The sequence below is a fragment of the Photinus pyralis genome, unplaced genomic scaffold (genome assembly GCF_008802855.1).
Source record: "Photinus pyralis isolate 1611_PpyrPB1 unplaced genomic scaffold, Ppyr1.3 Ppyr1.4_LG2, whole genome shotgun sequence".
In the NCBI taxonomy this organism is placed as follows: domain Eukaryota; kingdom Metazoa; phylum Arthropoda; class Insecta; order Coleoptera; family Lampyridae; genus Photinus; species Photinus pyralis.
This window is the reverse complement of record NW_022170403.1, coordinates 8,931,208-8,942,205: the sequence shown is the minus strand read 5'-3', so window position 1 is coordinate 8,942,205 and position 10,998 is coordinate 8,931,208. Positions and strand designations below refer to the sequence as shown.

At 30.5% G+C, this 10,998-nt stretch overlaps 1 long non-coding RNA gene across 2 annotated transcripts; it reads left to right on the top strand.

Moving 5' to 3' along the window:
* Positions 1-692: 692 nt before the first annotated feature.
* Positions 693-1,928, top strand: LOC116164242. 2 transcript variants are annotated; one of them, XR_004143844.1, is made up of 3 exons: positions 693-881; positions 932-1,515; positions 1,800-1,928. It is a non-coding gene; the product is annotated as an uncharacterized LOC116164242 (long non-coding RNA). The 2 variants fall into 2 exon arrangements; XR_004143845.1 differs by having other exon boundaries at positions 932-1,746; positions 1,800-1,904.
* Positions 1,929-10,998: the final 9,070 nt, after the last annotated feature.

Here is a 10,998-nt window from a genome sequence, read left to right as displayed (position 1 = left end):
AATTGCCAAATATTAGGTATTTCTTTACCATTATTGTGGATCACTTACATACACTGATTTATATGACTAGGAAAGTCTTCTTTACTATTAAACTTACACAAAAGTTCAATAATTCAGTATCAAAACATACAATTTAACCTCAATCACTGACGTTTGACATTGACATATTCTGTGCCGCGACGGATGTTACCAATATACAACAAATAAAAATCACCAAAAACACGTTAATAATAGCCTTCATAATTAAACTGTTTTTGATATAATAATGAGTCGATTAGTAACGCAAAGTAGATAATAGTATATTCTATAACGAGTATGGAATAGAGTGTATTCCGCGCGAGTGGAAAGTTCGTCACACGAGCCGAAGGCGAGTGTGACGGTTCCACGAGCGTTGAATACCTATTCCTTACAAGTAATAGACATAATTTTTTCTACTACTACGACGAATTTTTGCAAAATATGTAAAACAAGCAGGGTTAACTATAGACAATTCACACATTAGTATGGACGTCTATGTACGGTGGGTTGGTATAACAGATCACTGTGGCATATTTGACAGATATTTGTCTAAATGGCTGTATAAACAAATTCCTCGACAATTTCTCTTCCCTCAATATTATCCCAGAAAAGGAAAACTAACTTTTCTGTGATATTATTTACAAATGTGCACATTAATTATTGAATGTGCCCTGTCCTGCGCAGTGTATCGGCGTGGATCATTTAGATTTAGATAAACATAACCATAAGCGATAAACGTATTCGAGATTGCGACCGGAATGTAATTCATGATGTGTATAAATTCAAATACAAAATGCTACAAAGAGGACGTTATGGATGCAAATTAGAAATAAACATCATAGCACTACTCGAAAAATTTGTATGTAAGGTATCTACGAGTGTAGGTAACATTTTAGTGAGCATTATATTTTAGGTTAGTTTTAAAACTTCCTGGAGGAAATGTGTTCTGGATGACCAACAACGTTAACTGTTTTGATATGGATGTTCTTTTTGTATAGTGCAGTGAGGTACATTAATTCATTGTAGAATATGCAACTTGATGTTTGGTTGTAGGTATACCAACGTACGGGTTCCTCGTAATTGTAAACTTTCGTTGTACATTAGTTTTCGTATTGGGTATTCTAATTACAGTTCCACCTAAGTCCACCGATTTTTATGTTCCACAATTCGTGCTTACGACAAGCACCACTAATGCCAACTATAAGAGCAACCTGCAAATGTAAAATAAATATGATGTAACGAGTAACGATTTGAACGTGTAATGTTATAGTAGATATGAACTGTCGGGGGTGCTTTTTGAATAAACATTTTTACTTTGCTCGTTGATAGAATTTTTGACTTTTTAGGGAAATAGCCGCTGGATTGCATTTTTAACAAGGCCTGCAACTTAGCATAGCTGCTTATATCTACATTATTGTTCAAAAGTATCGTAGAGCACAGCATGGAATACGTTTTCCACAATGTGGATGCTTTAATTTACTGTGATAGTTTGCTAAAGTAAGCACTACGTTCTCTGAAAATGAGTTGGTTTTTTTCTTGTCCTCCACTCCAAAAATTTGCTGTATGTATGTTCGTACACTTTTAGTTTGTCGGGAAGTAAATTTTTTTGCGTGTTCTGCTTCCACGGTGATTTCCGGGGGAGTATTTGAAAGTTCCATTAAATCCTCACTGGCCACTGCTATTCATTTTCGCGCTACCGGTCCTTAAAATTTAATATCTGGCGCAAGCGTAATTAAAATTTTGACAGTTTAAGAATTGTGGTTTAGGATGTCCTGTTTTAGATGTCGCCACATGTGCTCATTCCATCACAAGAGCTAGAATGAAATTATTCCACTTCACTAGCAGAGAATAGGCGAGATTCTGTTGTTAAAAAAGAAGCAAGTATGACGTGATTCTAAGGTAGTAGTAGAAAAAAGCATTTACATCATTCCCTGTAGTCCACGGGCAAAAATAAGCGTAAACCAGAAGTTTTGAACAATAAATTGACATTTTAAATTTCTACTTTATCGGCATAGAGGACTTGATTTTTTCAAAAGAATTATAATGTCGCAAAAATCTCGCGAAAAGGATTTGAATTTATATACATTCGATTTAACTAATCCGTGCAAAAAATAGAATACATGTTACGTGCGTGAACAGTATTTGCTTGATTCGCGCGAGATGCGTCGCTCGTGCGCGTTGCGCACTCGCGCCGCCAAACTTCGCGCTCATCTTCAAAATAACTGTTCCCGCACTAATAATGTAAATAACTATTTTAGACGACTTGATTCGAAAATGACACATATCAATATTGTAGCCTACCTTAGAAAGTTAACAATTGAACATACTGATGTGGATATGAAATTTATCATGCACGGTGCGTGATAAGAGGTAGTGAGGTTGTTTTCGTAAGTCAGCTAGAAATTCAGTTTGATGGAAGCTTTACTGGATTGTCAAATAATCAATTACATATAAATTGATTTCGGTTCATTATGCAAATTAAAGGACACAATTCGCCAAAATACGCCAGCAAAACGTTTTTCGAAAATGACGATTTCACTTGGGATATATCTTGCGCCATTCCATAAATTTGTAACGCAGTCGCGATTTCGTTTGGAGCAACACCAAAGTATTCTCGCTGGCCGCTTCAACTACTGATGGTGGTGTGAGTTGTAAAACATCGTTTTCTTTATCGCTCTCCATTTTACGCACCACTTAAAATTCGTTTTAGTAATAATCGCTGCACTGTATGACAGAACTAGCAAAACAAAACAATTAACAATCCATAGCAACCCGCGGTCGTACCCAACCAACACAGTAAAATTAAAAAAAATGGCGTAACATATTCTTGAAATATTAGGGATACTAGTGAAAGCTTTTATTGTTCAAGTTGTCTAAAAAATAGTGTTCACGACTCGTGTTGAAAGTGACTATCATGCTCGTGCTTATTAGCCAAACTCGGCTTCGCCTCGTTTGTCTAACGGCACTCGCATGATATCAGTCACTTTCGACACTCATTATGAAATATACTATTAGTTCACTCAAGGCAAACAGTAAGTTATACTCGAGGATTTCTTGCGTTGCAAAATTTGGAGAATGAATTTCTTTGATTTTTTCGCAAAATCCGGTTTGTAGTTGTATGTTCTACTCACTGACGCAAATTGTTCAGCAATCATGTTAATAATAGTATTTTTATCATCCGTTATAGTGTTGTGGTATGGTACTAACGTTTCTTTTATTTATGACCGCTTGGACCTTCCTCCATGCCTCACTAATATTAGTATTGAACTCTATTGACGATACATAATTTTCTCACGATTTTTTCTTGCTTTGTAGAACTACTAACTCTCCTTGCTAATGCTCGAGCTTGCTTAAACGCTACCATGTTGTCCATAGTAGGCGTTTTTTAAATTTGTTAAGTAGCTTCTTTTTATGATTAATTGCTTCCTGTACACAGTTATTCCACCATGGAACAGAGTGTTTTAGTGACCGTTCTTTTGTTTTAGCTATCGTAGCACCGGCAGCGTCAAGGATCCATTGAGTTACGCGTTCCAATGTGATTTGTCCCATATGTCGCATAACAGATTCATCTAATACCCGTTGGTAAGTTTTCCAATCAGCTAAATTATAGAGGTATCTCGGTGGTATTATATAACCGGAGTTTTTGACTACCGTACAACTCCTACGATACCTTCCACTCCATCACCAATCCCAGTTGTGAGGTGGCAATGGTCAAGTCTAAAGCGGAAAAACTACCCGTCCGTGCCACAAAATGTGTTGGCGAACTCATCATTGACAATGGTGACTATCTCTTCTCCTTTTATGTCTCGATGAGTAGATCCCCACAAGTATGATGACTATATTGAACTCTCCCAGTAACAAGAGTATGCATGGTAACGGATATGCGTCAACTTTTGAGTGTCGTATGGTAATTTTGATTATTCATTTGTGAGATACACGGGTTGATTTAATAGTTACGGGCAGTATATTAAGATTCGCGGTAGAAAAGTGTGTGGTTTGGACTAAAATGTTTGGTGGTGGCGAGTATTTTTAACGCCGCAATCTCTTTGTGTTTGGACTTGACATATGTCAGAAATTTCAATAATTTATTTCAAATTTAATTTTTAACTTGGAGTGAACTACAATAGTTATTTACCTAACAAGTTCGGTAAGTTAATTTTCCCGCATGAGCACTTTGTTTGCAGCACGACCGTAGGGAGTGCTGCATTTAGTGCGAATGCGGGAAAATTCTTTCCGAAAGAGTTAGGTACAATATTTTTTGTAACGAATTGCGTAAAAAAAGGTCAAAATTAATAAAGTTTTGTAAATTAGTTTTTTTTTAATCATGAGTTGGTAACACAATCATATGTTTGGTTGGTAACATAATTTTGTAACTACCATTGCACTGGTCACATTTAAAACTTCCACATCTTTGGTTAATACATATTTTGCCTTTGCAATGAGTGCTACTACTGGTCACGGCATTGCATCGTTTGCACTAAATATCCTTGGAAGTCTTCAATGTTAAGAAATATGCTTTGAAAAGAGTGCTCTTATTGGTCGCGTAAGTGTACTGATCGTATTTAATATTCCCAGAAGACATGTGTGAAGAAATGTGTTCTCAAATTTGATTTATCTTGAGTTGCGTAAATACACTCGTTACATTTAAAATCCTTGGAAGCTTTGTGTGTGTTAATATGTGCTTTCTTAAACTGCATATGCGAATAGTTGCAGAATATCACAGGTCACATTTTAAGACGTTTTAACAATAAATTTTACTTTTTCTTGAGTTCCAATTCTGAAAAATAATTTGATTGCGTTATAAGTTCTTGTTTATATATTTACGTAAAACTTAGTGTACGTCTGTTTCCGATTAATCGCACTAAATACCCTCAACCAACGGTTTAATTGATTTTACAGCAGATGACAGTTAACCATGACATGACGTTCGTTGACTTCAATAAGTACTACCAACCGAAGAACGCGCATAACCCCTTCTCTCCAGCGGAAACTAAAAAACACCGCGATGCGGGAAAGTCGTTTTCCCGTGCATCGAGGATGCTTGGAAACATTATCTTTCCATTCAATGAGTACAAATAGTATCTTTGGACTGCTGGAGACAAGGACTGTTAAACTGTGCTGTGAAGTTCGAGCTTCGAGTGGTTTGAAACGCCACCAAGTTTTAAAGAGACAAGCCTACAAAATATAAGGTAAGATTTACATTTCACGTAGATAAAAATGGACTCTAAAGATAAAAAAACTAAAGACTTAAATAAAGACAATATAAACATAAATGACAATGACAATGACAATGACAAAATTAATGACAATAGTTTTGAGGACATGGAAGTACAATCTTCATGTAGTGAAGTAGATATTTTAAATGAAAAATCAAATAGAAAGAGAAAAGTGAATAGAGATAGTGGAGATGAAAATAAGGAAACAAAAAAAGAAAGAAAAGAGAGAAAGCGTAGGGAGTTAACGGAAATTATTAAAACAACAATACCTGATGATATAAATACTATAGATAATTTAAAAGTAATAAACAAAATGGAAGAGTTAAACATACAAATTATGGACCTAACTTTTAATACAAATACAAAAATTAATAAAACTGAATCAAAAAATTTAATAGAAAAAATGAACGATCTTAAATCTTTAGTTAATTTAGTATTGCAAAAAGTGTCTTATTTAGAGGGAGTAGTTAATACATATGACAATAATAATAAGGTTTATGAGGAAGTAATGATTAATCAAATTGAAAAAATAAAAGATATTGTAACAGAAAAAGAACAAATAAAGAGCACATATGCAGATATAGCAGCAAAAAATTTTAGTAATAAAAAAATAATTAATACAAATATAACAAAAAAAGTAGAATGGCAACCATCTAATGTTATAATATTGAGCGCTCAAGGTAAAAGTAGTTCTGAAATTAAAGAGAAAATAAATAAATTGATAGATCCAACTAAAGAAGGGTTAAAAATTAAAAAAATTAAAGAAACAAAAAATAATGGAATATTAATAGAAACAGTGAATAAAAATGATTTAGATAAAATTAAAAATAATAAAAATTTGATTGAGGAAGGAGTAGATTTAAGAATACCTAAAACGAGTGGACCAAAATTAATTCTATATGATGTAGATATAGATTTAGAGAAAGAAAAAATATTAGAAGCACTTATTAAACAAAATTTAACTAGTGATGAAAAAGAAATTGAAGAAATAATAAAAAATGAAAAAATTAAAATGAATTTTAAAACAGGTCCAAGAAATAGGCAAACAGTACATTGGATATTAGAAGCTAATAAAGAAATCAGAGAAAAACTTTTAAATTTAGAAAAAATTTATATTTTTTGGAATAGATGCAAAATACAAAATTATATAAGCATAACGAGATGCTATAAATGTCAGAGTTTTGGACATCCGGCAAAATATTGTAAAAATAGTGATAATATTTGTGGTAAATGTGCTGAAAAAGGACATAGTTTTCAAGATTGTAAATCAGACAAAATTATATGTGCTAATTGTAAAAATTATGGGAAACCGCATGATCATAATGTGAAAAGTGAGGAGTGCCCAATTTATAAAGTAATGGTGGATCAATCAATAAAAAGAACAAATTATGGAATTTAAAAATAATCATCAAAATTTTAAGAAACCAATTACATTTTTACAAATAAATTCACAACATTCGAAAACAGTAGCAGGAGAACTATTCAAAATTTCAAATGATAAAAAATTAGATATATTATTAATACAGGAACCCTATAATTTTAAAAATAAAATAATTGGTTTTCCAAATTCTAAAATAATAACTGGAGGTAAAATTGATGAGGAAAAAATGTCAGCTATAATTATATTGAATAATGATTTAGAAATAATTAAATTGGAACAGTTTTGTAGTACACATACTGTTGTTGTAAAGGTTACAAATGGTTTTGGATGGATAACTATTATAAATTCATATGTACAATTTTCCGAAGAAATTGAAAAATATATTGAGGAAATCGAAAACATATTAAAAATTTTAAGAAATGGTAGAATTATTTTGAGTATGGATTCAAATTCAAAATCGACAATGTGGTTCAATAATATTACGGACAGAAAAGGAAAAAAAATGGAACAATTTATTGGGGAGAATAATTTAATAATTTCAAACAAACCAAATAATCCATATACATATATTGGAAATGGATTTACAAATATTGATTTAACTTTGATTTCGAACAATTTGATGGATAAAATTTTTGATTGGAAAGTTCACGAAAATTTAACAGTAAGCGATCATAATGTAATTACATTTAATATAAATTTTGGAAAACAAGATAAAATTATAGTAGAAAATAATAAAAATAGATATTCGATGAAAAAAGCTAATTGGGATTTATTTGAAAAATTGTCAAATGAAAATAATTATTTTAATGAAAATTTAAATATAGAAAGTGTGGATGATATAGAAGAAAATATAATTAAATTAACGAATAACATTCAAAATATATGTAATAAATCAATACCCAAAATTAAATATAGTAAAAAAAGATATAGTTTTTGGTGGAATGAAAATTTAACGGAAAAGAGAAAAGAAGTCATGAAAATTAGAAAATCATATCAAACCAATAAGAATTTAGATCAAAAATTAGAATTAAAATTAAAGTATAAAAATGAATTAAAAATTTACACATCGATGATTAGGAAGGCAAAAAATAATCATTTGAAAGAATTTGTGACAAAACATGGCAATGATGAACCTTGGGGTGCAATATACAAATTAAATAAAAATAAAAAAGACAATATACCTTCAACGATAAAATATGGCGAAAGGATGACAACAACCTGGATTGAAACGGCGGAAAAATTAGTAACCACTTTAATAACAGACGATGATCTAATTGAAAATACAGAATTACAAAAAGAAAAAAGAAAATTTTTTGAAAACGAAATTCCAAATCCAAACAAGTCCAAACACTTTTGAAAAATTTACACATAGTGAAATTTCAAATGCGGTGTATAAACAAAAAAATAAAAAAGCTCCTGGACCGGATATGATAAATAATGAAATTATTAAAAAAATTTATCCCTTTATTAGAAAAAAATTAAAAATTTTATATAACTCATGTTTGAAATTTGGATATTTTCCAGTTTGTTGGAAAAAAAGCGATTTAATAATAATTAAAAAACCAGGGGAGGGAAAAGATCCGTTGAATATAAAAAGTTATAGACCTATTATGTTATTATGTTGTTTAGGAAAAATATTAGAAAAATTAATAAACGATAGATTAAATTATTATTTAGAAAAAAACGAAATTTTATCAAACAAACAATTTGGATTTAGAGAAGGAAAATCGACAGAAGATGCAATTTTGGAGTTATTTGAAAATGTGGAAAAATCGGAAAAAAAATACGTTTTAGGAATATCTATAGATATAGCCGGTGCATTTGATAATGTGTGGTGGCCGGCTATTTTATATGAATTAAACAAAATTAAGTGTGATTTGTCAATACAAAAAATTATTAAAAATTATTTAACAGATAGAATTACAGTGTATAGCAATAAATTTCAAAAAATAACAAAGGAAATAAGTAAGGGTTGTCCACAAGGTTCAGTGTTGGGACCGACATTTTGGAATTTAATTTTTAATAATAGTTTTCAAGATAACATTAAAGAAATTGCATATGCGGACGACAAAATTTTTGTAATTGAAGAAAATTCCAGAAAAAAATTAGAAAATACCGGAAATAAAATAATAAAAAAATTTGAAAATTGGTGTAATGAAAATAAATTGGCTATTTCTCATGATAAAACTGAAATGATATTACTTAAAGGAAATTTGGACATTAAAAGACCTCCCACAATAAAAATTTATGGTAAACAAATTAAAATGGTTAATAATATAAAATATTTGGGTATCACAATACAAGAAAAATTAAAACTTAATATGCATATAGAAAAAATTTCAAGTAAAATAAAACAACTTTTTCAAAAATATATTTGGACGTGTAAAGAAAATTGGGGTTTAAATAAGAAAACATTAATTACTATTTATAAGGGTGCATTAGAACCTGCGTTTTTATATGGATCTGTTATATGGGGAAGAAGAATTAATAAAATTCAAGAAAACAAAATTACTAGTATTCAATCGTATATTTTAAGGAGAATTTTTAATATGTATGATAAAACAGCGACAAATTCAGTAAATATAATATCAGGAATTATGCCTATTATATTAAAAATAAATCAAAAAATTCAAAATTATAATTTAAGAAAAGATAAAAATATTATTTTAGGGGAAAATATTATAAATTATAATACGTATATAAGTAATAAAACTAAAATTAATTTTGGACATCCATCTAGAGCTCACAAAAATTTTGAAAATTTAGAAAATGAAGAAGGAAAATTATCAAGAATTGAAATAAAAAAACAAATTGAAAAATATTATATAACTAAATGGCAAGAGGATTGGGATCATTCGGACAAGGGGAGGGAAACATATCAATATATACCTAACATTATAAATAGATTAAATTGGAAATTTTGGAATATTAATAGGGGTATTATTCAAATTATAACAAACAGAGGACTTTTTAATTCTTATTCATATAAAATTAAAAAAAGTGAAACTAATATGTGCGTGTGTGCGAATGGAATAGAGAGTGCGGAACATTTAGTATATGAGTGCGAGGAGTTTAGAATTGAGAGAGAAGACTATAAAAATATGTTGGAATCGAAAGGAATTATTATTTGGCCTGTTAGAAAAATTGAATGTTTACAGAATAAAAACATTAGAAGTATATTTGGAAGTTATTGCAGCAAAATTCAAAAAAGAAAATTGGGGAAGATTTGATTTATTTTTTATTTTTTATTTTATTTATTTATTTTTGTTGTGAATATACATTATGTATTTACAAACGTCATATAAATAACAAAAAGCTTAAAAATGTTTTCAGTCGCCTATCTTCATATCACCGATGTCTGTGTCACTTAAAAACTCATCTACTGTGTAGTATGCTTTACACAGTAGAAAGTTTCTAACTAATTTCTTAAAAGTGTTAGAATTTTCTATTTTGCTGGTGATATGAAGATGATTATATAGACAAGACCATTAGATAAATTTTACAGGGACCTCCAAGTGGTTAGGGACGGGCAACGAAGTCTAGGTAACCCTTTTTAAGGGCAATAAAAATCCTAGATACGGCCAACTCCTGTAAAATAAAACAATAAAAAGTAATAAAAAAATTAAGAAAGACTTATAGATAATAGGGGATATGCTGGAAGGCATGAGTACCTGTAAAACTAACAAAAAAAACAAAAAACTCCCAGTAACAAAAACGGTCTAGGAAGTTGGGCGATCACTACCTCAATATCTTTTTTCTCCAATTGTTGGTCAGGGAGATACAGAGAATACGGTTAAATAAAATTGGGTCTTAATTTGAATCGCAATCGCTTGTACGTGTGTTGTTAAATTAATTTCCCTCGATATTAAGTTTTCTTTTAGAAGTATAGCGACTCCTCCATGTGCCCTTTGACCACCGGCAAGATCTCTCTTTGGGAATTTATAGCATCTCAATGGGTTTCAGTGGCTTAAGATGAGTTTCCTGTATCGCTACACAAAGTGGATCATTATAAACAAGTAGGCGCAATGATGAATCAAACCATTCATTGTAAGATTTTTCATTTCTAGGCTCTATTTGTATATTATATGGATATAAAACGGCCAGAGATAGGACAAGAAGACATATTAATAACATAGAATTGTAAATATATAATCTTAAATACATAAACAGACAAAATAACAAAATAAATAAATATAAATATATATAGAAATCACAGGTATTATCACAAAAGATATAACAGATCAGTTTATCCACTTTCCTTTGTGGATTCCCTTGATGTAGATCTCGATGGTTCTTGAACTTGTTCTGAATGTCTAATAATCCTTTCTTTCCCGCATACACATATCTGCTCATTTGAACATCCGACAGCAGTATGTCCAAATG